Source organism: Priapulus caudatus, unplaced genomic scaffold (genome assembly GCF_000485595.1).
Source record: "Priapulus caudatus unplaced genomic scaffold, Priapulus_caudatus-5.0.1 Scaffold120, whole genome shotgun sequence".
In the NCBI taxonomy this organism is placed as follows: domain Eukaryota; kingdom Metazoa; phylum Priapulida; class Priapulimorpha; order Priapulimorphida; family Priapulidae; genus Priapulus; species Priapulus caudatus.
In genome coordinates this window covers 311,113-322,757 of record NW_014577181.1, presented here as the reverse complement: position 1 = coordinate 322,757, position 11,645 = coordinate 311,113, and the positions used below count along the sequence as shown (strand labels likewise).

Here is an 11,645-nt window from a genome sequence, read left to right as displayed (position 1 = left end):
GAGAGAGAGAGAGAGAGAGAGAGAGAGAGAGAGAGAGAGAGAGAGAGAGAGAGAGAGATAGAGAGAGATAGAGAGAGATAGAGAGAGATAGAGATAGAGATAGAGATAGAGATAGAGATAGAGATAGAGATAGAGATAGAGATAGAGATAGAGATAGAGATAGAGATAGAGATAGAGATAGAGATAGAGAGATAGAGAGATAGAGAGATAGAGAGATAGAGAGATAGAGAGCTAGAGAAAGGGAGGGAGAGTTTGCACCATTATCCAATATCCCAGTGCAAAGTTTAATTACAAGTTGTATGGTTTGTGAGCACACAAAAGTTACATCGTCCATTATGATTTCAAACTTCCAATTAAAAGAGCCCCCCCAAGCAAATAATTTTTTTTTTAAATGGCTTGAATAAAGCTGGCTACGCGCCTGTAGACAGTCACAAATTCCAAAAGTAGTGTATTCTAATTGTGGTCTAGTCTATTTCCACAACAATTTGACAATTACAAAAACGAAATAACGTTTGACGTCGTCGGATACGCGGTAATCACTCAAGAGTAACGTAATTCTTGCTGGAGTGATAATAATGTCAGCCTACAACATGACAGACAATTACCAAACACCGGCTTTCGTTTTTACACTGCACGGCATGATGGTACACTACAGCCTAAATGTAACCATCCATTCCATTTACATATATATATATACAGAATACTAGTGCAGAAACCCAACCAGACATATATATACATTTATTTATTTATGATAATTAATAAACATGGAGATTACTGTTTTCCTGCATACTGCTCGTGCTATAGCTTATGCACAAAAGAGCCCACATGAGCAAGTAAAATTAGGTCAATTCACCTACTGCTTGGACAAAAGCCATTTACAATGCCATATACTGCATAAGTGCCAGTATTATATAGAAGGCTTAATCCCCACATTAATTCACTGTGAAAATGAAAAGAAGTAACTGGGAGGGGGGGGAGTTCGTTCGAACCCCCCGAACCCCCCCTGGCTACGGGCCTGCTATCTATACATTTACTGCTGATAGTATTTATGCGTGTCCATGTGTAAGTACATATTATGCCCTCGTTTGCCTCAATAAAATGTTAACATAGCTGGGCATAGGTAATCATTGATATTGTCAGCGCTGTTTATATGTTCGAACTATGCAGAGACAAACCTGTTCGTTTATGTGTTACCTAGTTACCTAGTAAAGCTGTTCAGACCTGGCTGACGAGTTGTAAAGTTATGATTATCACTCGGTACAGATATCATGGTTAGTAGCTAGCTCAGGCATAAACCGACCAGGCTGTGTGACCAACGTCAATATACAGGGTATTATAACCCTAGCAATACCGTTTCTTGGAGCTAGCTCAGGCATAGCTAGTGTAGTGATCGAGACACATATCACGAGGCATTGTGCTCCGTGAATGTAAATTAGAAGGTTACACAGCTGTTATCCCGAGAATCTATTCTATTTTATCTGCTTTACTTATCTTGCTTTAAGTATTGTATGCAAACTTGCAAAGTCACAAATGAAATAGGATTTCCACGAACCATTGTGACAGACTCAGTGACTGTCAATGCAAGTTCTTAGCTACATTCATTACACTTGGAATAGGAGCTGTTGTAATTTTTAATGTAGGGGAACTGCTGTGAACTGGTTATTGCTTCCATATTGCCTTATTCTATCTATATCTCAATATTGAACTTTTTATAAAGGACGTAATATTTGCTATGCTTTGCTATGTGACTCGGCCTGAGCAACTGCCGTGTTAGTGCCAACTTTCGTTTGTGGTGTCGTGGTGAGATAATCATATATCTTGTCCTAGATGCCACATTTTCGATTAGAAGCTGTTTGAGTTAGCAGGTTGTAATCTAGTACACACATGCCACACCCCCTGTTCTATGGGTTCTGCGATAAACCCCCATTTGTCACCATGCAGTAGTGTGTGTGAAGTGAAACGCATTTTCTATCGGTTGTGTTACAAACTGCGTAGCGATTTTAATCATAGACAGGATCACAGGATGCATGTCCGCGCACTTGTGCGTATTACAAATTGCCTGTTCAGATTCTACCCATGCGCGGAATCTCGACGACAGATCTTCGATTTATACTTAAAACCAGCTGTCAGCTTCGTCGTGTGGATCGGGTCGACACTTACCCAGCTTACCGAACTTACTTAGCTTACCATTTTGCGTTTCACACTTTCACGCGAAACTCACGACGATGTTCGTTTGCTATTTACTCTGCGGTGTAAAGTTCTGATAAGGCTGATGTGCAAATCCCCAGCTGTTGTAGCTTTTCACTACGATTCGCTTTCAGAGAAACGAGAAGGACCGATAGCTAATCATGCTAGTGTTAGAACGAACGCGTAGCGGATACATAATTATGTTGGTGTTTGTATTTTTTGGTGGGGCGAGCGATCGTCTGCCACAAGAGGTGTATGCTTCCTAGGCGCAATTCTAATGAAAATCGTTCACCTTCATTATTCACCTGGCGATGTGTTTTGATAAGAACAGCCAGTGTATTTGCTATCGTGTTTATATAGGAAACTGCTATGCAGTTCAAGATACCTACGTTCCAATTGCTAGAAAACCGTTACTGTATACCTATAATAGATTAACTGAATGATTGATTTATGTAATGTAATTATATAGCTCAGTGGTTGCAACTAACAAGTAGCAACACCCTAGCAAACACGTGCAATATGTGTTTATTTCTACCCGTTACCTAATCCTAATAGGCTTAAAATCACAAAAGCCGTGTGCACGAAAAGAGAAAGACGCAACCAAATAAACGTAGTCAAAAAACGACGATAAATTTGCTACGATAATAAATCTCCAAGCGACTGTGGCGATCCGCAGTGTCGTTCATCAGGGGAACAAAATCGAAGTTGTTAAGTTGTAGGTGCCGTAAAAAATGCAACCGTTTCCGTCTTTATAAACTCGCATTCTACAGCAAGCAGCAGCCGACTCGGGTTGTCATCACGCGCAGAGGAAATCTTTCCAAGTAGAAATATAGCAGGCCAATCAATAACGCAGTGACAATCACGCTACACCGATTCAGATTCTTTATTTAGCACATAACTTAGTTACAATACAGCAGGTGTATGATAGGTATAACGTGAGAGTATAAATAAAAAAGAATAGTGAACTTACTAACAAATGAGTGCTGTGAGGGTCAAAGTAGCACTAGGCTTTCGAGTCGACCCCCACATACCCGGCCGTGTTCTTGGCTCGCTTGCACTATTTAGTTCATTTAAACCAGTGCTTCAGTGTCATGCACCCTCGTGTCTTTATAACAAAATTTCATTCACCTGCGACTAAATTGCCTTATGTTTTTGGTAATTAAGTTTCATTCACTTCAAAATAATTTCATTCACCCTTTGGTGAACCATTCACCTGATAACTACTGAGGATGATAAGCACCTGATAAGCACTGATAACTACTGTTTTTTCCCTTCTCATTATTTTACGAAAGTGTAATCTGTATTCGAGAAGTTATTCACGTGAGGACTTTTTATTTAAAGGTGCCTGCCCTCGAAATTTCAAGCGGAAAAATAAAATCGGGAAAAATGAATTATTTTAACATTGCACGTTTGTACTTGCCTATAAATGCTATAATATTTGTGATAGGTAAAAAAATTGCTCGCCATCGGGAATATGTTCATTGGAAGCTTTTAAATTAAGCCTGCCGCACACGCTGTGTTTTGTGCTGCGCCATCGGCCACGCGTGGCTGATGGCGCAGCACAAAATACAGCGTGTGCGCGTGCAAACACCGCGATTTCTTGCGTGTGGAAAATATCACACGTGTTTGATATTTTCTTCCACGTGTGGCAGCGAGTCACGTGATCTTAACTTGCGGTGCACGCACGTACACGCAGGTACACGCACGTACACGCGGGTACACGTACGTAGACGCGGGTACACGCACGTACACGCAGGTACACGCACGTACACGCACGTACACGCAGGTACACGCACGTACACGCGAACTGCTATGGCCAGTAATCAATGATACCTACAACACAGTTCGCAATGATCTAGATAAAAATTAGCTACGAAACACTACTATAAGAAATACACTTAGACTTATGAACATGAAGATTGTTACTGTAATCACCGTAGAATCATAGAGATAAACGTAGGGCTCAGTGTTGCAACTAACAAGTAGCAACACCCTAAGAAACACGTAGCAATATGTGTTATTTCTAAATACCCCGTTACCTAATGCCTGAATAGGACTTAAAAATCACAAAAGCCGTGTCCACGACAAAAGAGAAAGCGACGCACACCAAATAAACGTAGTCAAAAAACCGAAGAATAAATTTGCTAAGCGATAAAAAATCTCCAAAGCGACTGTGGCGATTGCCCAGCAGTGTCGTTCATCAGGGAACAAACATCGAAAGTTGTTACAGTTGTAGGTGGCCGTAAAAAATGCAATCCGTTTCCGTCTTTAATAAACTCGGGCATTCTACTAACAGCAAGCAGCAGCCGACTCGGGTTGTCATCACGCGCAGAGGAAATCTTTCCAAGTAGAACCGCACACTACAAAACACGGAGAAAAATTAAAACATATAGCAAAGACCGGAACACCCGCAAAAATCAAAAGAAGAGCAACAGAATCGCACAAAATCAAACGGACCTAAACCAAACAAACTTAAACACTACCAACGGACCCCCGCTGAAATATATGGAACAAGAAACAACATATCCTTCCTACTATTAGGCACACACGACTAAACTTTAGCTTGATTAAAGATTACAACTACAGCAGGTGGTACCAAGATAGGCATAAATAACACTCCCCATGACAAAAGCAGTGAGAGTTATACAAAACAAAAAAGAATATGTTGAACCTTCACTTAACACAATGAGCCTTTACTGCTAGAGTGAGAAAGTCAATGAGTAGCACTCCGGCGAACTTCTATTCCAACCAGGCCTTCGCTATTAAGATCGAACCCCAAATTAATTACCCGGCCATCAAGCCGACTGGTTCTTGGCTCGCTTTTCTGCATCAACTTACCATTTAGATCATTTAAACAGTGCTTCAGTGTCATGCAACCCGTCGTGTCTTATAAAAATTTCAATTCACGCTGCGACTAAAGTTGCCCTTAGTTTTTGGTAAATTAAGTTCATTCACGTTAAACATAATTTCATTCACCCTTTGGGAACGCATTCACGTCTGATAACTATGAGGATGATAAGCACGCTGATGAAGGCCTGATAACTACTGTTTTCCCTTCTCATTGTTTTAAGCGAAAGTGTAATCTTGTATTCGAAGAAGTTATTCACGTGAGGACTTTTTATTTAAAGGTGGCCTGCCTCGAAATTTCAAGCGAAAAATAAAATCGGGAAAATGAATTATTTAACATTGCACGTTTGTACTTCCTATAAATGCTATATATTTGTGATAAGGTAAAAAAATGCTTGACGCCATCGGAATATGTTCATTGGAAGCTTTTAAGATTAAGCCTGCGCACACGCTGATGTTTTGTGCTGCGCATCGCCACGCGTGGCTGATGGCGCCAAGCACAAAATATCAGGCGTTGCGCGTCAAAACGCCGCGATTTCTTGCGTGGGAAAATATCACACGTGTTTGATATTTCTTGCCACGTGTGGGCAGCGAGTCAACGATCTTAACTTGCGGTAGCACGGTCCGTACACGCAGATACACGCACGTACACGCGGATAACGCACGTAGCACGCGGTACACGCACTGTCACACCGGGTAGCACGTACAGTAGAACGCGGGTACACGCACGCCACACGCAGGTAACACGCACGTAACACGCACGTACACGCAGGTAACGCACGTACAACGGGGTACAAGTCGCGGAACACGCACGTACAGCGCACGTAGGCACGCAAGTACTCACGCAGGATACACGACACGTACACACAAGATATCACGCGGTAACCGGTACACGCACGTGCACGCGGTACACCACGTACACTGCGGGTAGCACGGAGATACACGCGACGTACACGCACCGTACACGCGGTACACGCCACGTACACGCAGATACACGCGGGCGTACACGCAGTACAACGCAGAGTACACGCACGGTAACACACAGAACACGCAACGTACACGCGGTACACGGAGATACACGCACGTACACCGCGGTACAATCCTCACGTACACCAGTTACACGCCACTACACGCGGGTACACGGAGATCCCACGTACACGCGGGTACACTGCCACGTACACCGCAGAGACACGCGGGTACACGCACGTACACAGACGACACAGATACACGCACTAACACGCTGGTAGCGTGCGTGCACGTGCGTGTACCCGCGTGTACGTGCGTGTATCTGTGTGTACGTGCGTGTATCTGGCGTGTACGTGCGTGTCCGTGCGTGTACCCGCGTGTAGTCGTGCAGTGATATCTCCGTGTACCCGCGTGTACGTGTGCGTTATAACAAAGTTGAAGGTGTCGGGTCAAATGTCAAACAGCGTTTACTTGCAGCTCTGACGGGCGATTTGTCTCTGACGAGCTGGCAGCCCGGATATACATCCCAGCGCGACAGCGCGAAACAAGCGCCGCCGTCGCGGCGACCTTTTGATCGAATTCGCTGGCCCTCTATGTAGAGACTATTACCGAGCCCTCGGTAGACATAAACCGGCATAAGTCGGTCAATTGAGGAGTTGTGGCGATTGCAGAAGCGTTTCGACTCTTGCACGTAGGGCGAGAATTAAATCCAAATACCTCGTAAATTGCAAAGTTTTTTGGTCGCGCGTTAGGTTTTCTACTAGAAAAGCGATTTTCAATTCTTCATTTCACGCCTGAACTATTCTCGTACATATGGCGTCCCATAGATGGCGCGACAGCTCTCTTCAGGAGGGAATTTTCCCGAGAATTTTCCACACAACGGAACGGCGATTCGGCTTAGACTGGCTCCGCGGTGGAGAGTTTCCACACAGGCTGCACTAACTATAACTTTAGCTGTACGAAAAGATACCTTGCCGAGTTTAAAAGGTCCTACCAGTTTTCTTTTTAAAAGCCTCGATCGTGAACGTCACGAGTGTAATTATCGTAGGCCATGCTAGACCCCGCAGCCGCTCACTGATTGCATGGTTGTTTAGTAAGCACTAGAGAATATCCCACTAAGACGTTATGTGGAAAAGCACAAGCCAGCTATTCTCATTATTACCCCCATGCGTGTGAATCGTTTGGACATGACGTTCATACTTCAAGCATCTGTATATATCAGCAGAGCAGCAAAGTGCATAATACCATAGCCTCTGCATACAGCGTAGAGCATACACGCATAGAGGCATATCTTCTTTCGAATTCATACATACCCATCGATCTTTCATCGCATCGATATATGATGCCAGGCTTGTTGTACTGCGTGCAAGTGTAAGGTTCTCCATGTCAGGAGTCGAAAGAACGAAACATTTTCTTTCCATAGGTGCAGACAGACGTTCGAATAGTCTCGTAATAGTCTCCTAATAGTAGTCGTTACAATAGTTTCACGTAACTGTGTACTACATTAAATGTTCACGTCTTTCTACATGCTCACAAAGAAAAGAACGTTCATTACCGCACACATGTGTAAGCCTTGTAGTATGTTTATATATTGTTAGATAATGTTGCTCGCCTACCTGTACGTACCTAGCCATACCTACCTACCTTATATAGCCTATCGGCTATCTTTCATCTATCACTTCTTACGAAAGTCATGCACATGAAGTGGCCTGTGTTCGCATTCTGTTCAGCTTTGGCGTAACTTATAACATGTTTTCGGACTTTCCCTTTCGAAGTAATATGTGTACGTGCAGATCGGATGCTAGCAATTGTACTTGTACATGTAGTCACGTCACCCGAAACTGGAACGTTAATTGCTACGCGATTTCCGCGTCACTTTCCCGTAAATTATAACACTATACACAGTATGTTCGAGAACTTATAACATAACGCAGAATGTATGTTGTACATTTCTTTTGCTTATATATAAATTCAAGTTCAGTTCCAGTTTCCTTTGTAATTCTAAATATTTCATACTCATCGATTATAGGCTAACATAACGCACTTGCCGTTTCAAAGTCATAAGTACAAAGGGTCATAAGTCAAGCTTAATGCCTGCTACAGTGTCGATGGCTTCGGCGTTTTTCTTGTTTCCCCCGCACGCGCGCGGAATGTTTTTGCCGTGGCGTCCGGGCGTTATTAACGGGATACTAGAGCATGTGTACATACACGCTCTGTACGGACATGTGTACGGGATACGGGATTGTTGTGATGCGTTTAATTCATTTCGCCGCGACCGCGCTCGACTTTGGCGCCGACGAGACGTTAATTGAGTTTACTTGTAAATAAATGTTAACGGATGGAGGGGCAAAAACGCTACTCTCAGCACACGCACGCGTGAGCTGGCTAGCTTGTTAGGTGGGCGAGCGACGCCAAGTATAGTGTTATACAGTGTAATTAATGTCGATATAGTGCATTACGTATAGTGGCGAGCTGACTTAAGGAGCGCCCGCCGAACCCTGCACATGTCTGCTATTCAGTTCCTTATCGTATATGCTGTATGACAATATGCAATAAACCTCGTTGCGGCAGGGTGTGGTCGCTGCCGTGGCGTCCGCACTCACCGCGAACCCGCGTGGGCTGTTGTTCCGCTCCGCGAGTCTGCCGCATCTACGGGGCGGCCCGTTCCAGCGGCGCGCGCGTATGATGGCAGCTCGCGGGTGGGACTGACGCGAACCGCTTCGGCTGTTCTTCGGCTGCGCGAGTCTGCGCCTTTACGGGGGCCGCCGTTCCGGTGCGCGAATGATGGCCGAGCGCATGTGCGCACGTAAGCGTTTGTGGCGGCGGCGCCGACAATGTCCTCTCCCATACAACGTCTAACAACGTCATAACTATTGAGGTCTTGCTGTTATAATGCTGTTGAAGGGCGGGCAAAAAGTCGTTTATGCGGCCGTCATTCATTGCGCGCGCCGCCACTTTGGCGCCGAGGAGACGTTAACTACAATATAAATGCCATGACAGTAAACAGTCGGCGCAGTTTCGTTTCTAGCATCGCGCGATTGTCTAACACACTGAAGAAATACATCATAAACACCATTCAGAATACACAGAATGTTACATTCATGTTGCCATCCCAGAAATGAAACTACGAGAGACACGCGAGACAAACGAGACAGCGAAGAGAGAGTCACACACAGGGGGGGGGGGCGACTCACACTACAACACAAACAGACCAGCGCGTGGGCGAGAGAGAGAGCGGGCCGAGAGACACACAGCAGATAGAGACGGGCGACACACATATGGACAAAGCGAGAAAGAGCGACAGAGGACAAGCGACACAGCACAGAGGCAGGGAGAGGGGGCGAGAAACAAGACGGACAAGAGGGAGATAGAAGGAAGAGAGACAGACAGAGAGAGATACATACAGCCACACACACAGAGAGAGACAGGGGAGGGGGACAGAGAGAGAGGGAAGGACAGCGACAGAGAGAGCAAAAGGAAAGAACGGCGACAAAGCGAGAAAAGGGCAAGAAAGAGACAGAGGAAATGAAGACAAACAGAGAGAGAGAGAGAGAGAGAGAGAGAAGAGAGAGAGAGAGAGAGAGAGAGAGACACAGAGAGACAGCACAGGGACACACCCAGAAAGACAGAGAGAACGGCGTCGGCTTATGACCGAGCGAGCAACAGTTGCAAACACTGTTGTTTCTTTCATGACTTCGCTACAAATATAATCATTCCATGACAGTAAACATTCGGCGCCGTTTGCTTACATATTGTATAGGACAGTTGTCGGAATATTTCCAATGAACTTACAATTCTAATTAGCTACCAAGAACACCTCAATGGACCTGAGCCCTTTCATTCTATTGCCCCTAAAATCGTCGACTCTTCGGCTGGCAGCTATGGATCCGTGCGCCGGCCTATTGCATTCGGCGGGCACGGATCCATAGCGGCCAGCAGTGCATAGTCGCGCACGACGTTGCCGCGGTGCGCGTGGCGCCTTGCGCGGAACTGCGCGCAAGATCTGCGCTTATAGCGCTTGGGATCAACACCTCTCTTCGGCAACGCTTCTCTAGTATCCGCGTCTCATCTGGTTGCCATGCGGTGTTGCCAAGCGCTGAATGTCATGAAGGCTGAATGTGCTCATAGATATCATCAGGAGTTGAATGAGACAAATGTCTCATTAACTCCTGATATCATATAACACGTGTTATATATATGATATTCTATGACTGTGGCTGGTCACAGGCACTTGGAGCTTTTCAAATAAAATATAATGCCTAAATAAATACGAAATCCTATTTATGCCAACAGTTTTAATGTTTCTCTACTCTCTTTATTGAAGTGCCTGTTATTGAGTGCCTGCCTCTACTATGAACTATATAACTGCTCTATTATTGAAAGTGCATGTGGTGGCTGGTACGTGAGCCTGCGTCCGACTTTGCCGCCATGATACAGAACCGCGCGCGAAAAGCGTTAAATTTCGAAGTTGTTTGTTAGCCTCATCTGACATACGTCAGATGCAAGCTGTACGAATCACCCATTGCATCGTCCGTTGCGTCCGTCCGAAGCGTCCGTCAACAGTGGGCAACAAAATCTTAACGCGCCGACGTACGGTCACGATATTCCGGGACGTGGGGGGGTAATCGAAAACGAGTTGGGATGTCGAAGCTTGGGCCGGTCAAAGTCAAAGGTCAAGACGTGTAAGAAGGCGGGAACATTCACTCCTTAACTTAAGGTATAGGAGGAAATGCAGAATTGCGGCACAAAATCTAAACGGCTACGACCTAGGCTCGTGATAAGTCGAGTGTATAGCATCATGGTAGGAAAAGCCATCACTGTGCCGAAATTGGAGGTCACAGTCAAAGGTCAATGGACAGGGCAGATTTTAGACATTTTCTGAGGACATGGTCTGACGGAGCGATTGAAAAACTTTTTGTTTCAGCGGTGACCTAGCATTTTTATGGCATTATGAAAGGACCATGAAATCTACTTTTCTGCTGACATGCGAAGAGTAGAGTGTCAGATAACTTTGACCCTCAAGAGGAGGGTTAAACATGGATTTGTTGACTGTCTGTTAGAAAGAATTTGACTGCCGGGTTTTCTAGTAGAATCTATACATGCCTGGATGTATGAGGCTACAATGTCACAGTGAAATTTCAAAAGGCTAAATTTGGTTAAAGAGGTTTATGCTTCGCTTAAATCGTATAATTTCTATGGCATTATGTACTGTCAGTATGTTAACATGTAACGTATTGCCACTGCAGTGGCTACTGCCAGTGCATGTGTTGGTGGTGACTGTGGAGTTTTTGCCTGCGTTAATTGGTTACAGGTGGCAGCTGCTCTATTGCGAGCCTGTAGGCTTGCGTAGGTAAATGGATGAGTGCTTACCTATTCTGTCTTGCAGATATTGTTGCTACTACGTATGATGGAGCCTTCCATCTTTAATCTGAAGACACTTAATACGTACGCGCCATCTCGTGGCAACTTTCATAACGATCCCAACGAACATTCTTTTGAGAAGGTTCCTGATACCATCCCTGTGGCATTCCACTGTTTCGGGTGTATGCTGAACAATTTGGGACTAACAGGGTTTACAGAATCCACCACTCCACCACATGAAGCACCGCAAGTAGACGTTAGATGAGCGCTGTGCTCTGCGCCAA

The 11,645-nt window shown here is 44.9% G+C and overlaps 1 protein-coding gene across 1 annotated transcript in view; it reads left to right on the top strand.

Annotated features, from left to right (window-relative positions):
* LOC106805614 (uncharacterized protein ZK1073.1-like) overlaps positions 1-11,645 on the top strand; it is a 47,691-nt gene that overhangs the window by 720 nt on the left and 35,326 nt on the right. The window lies entirely within an intron of this gene.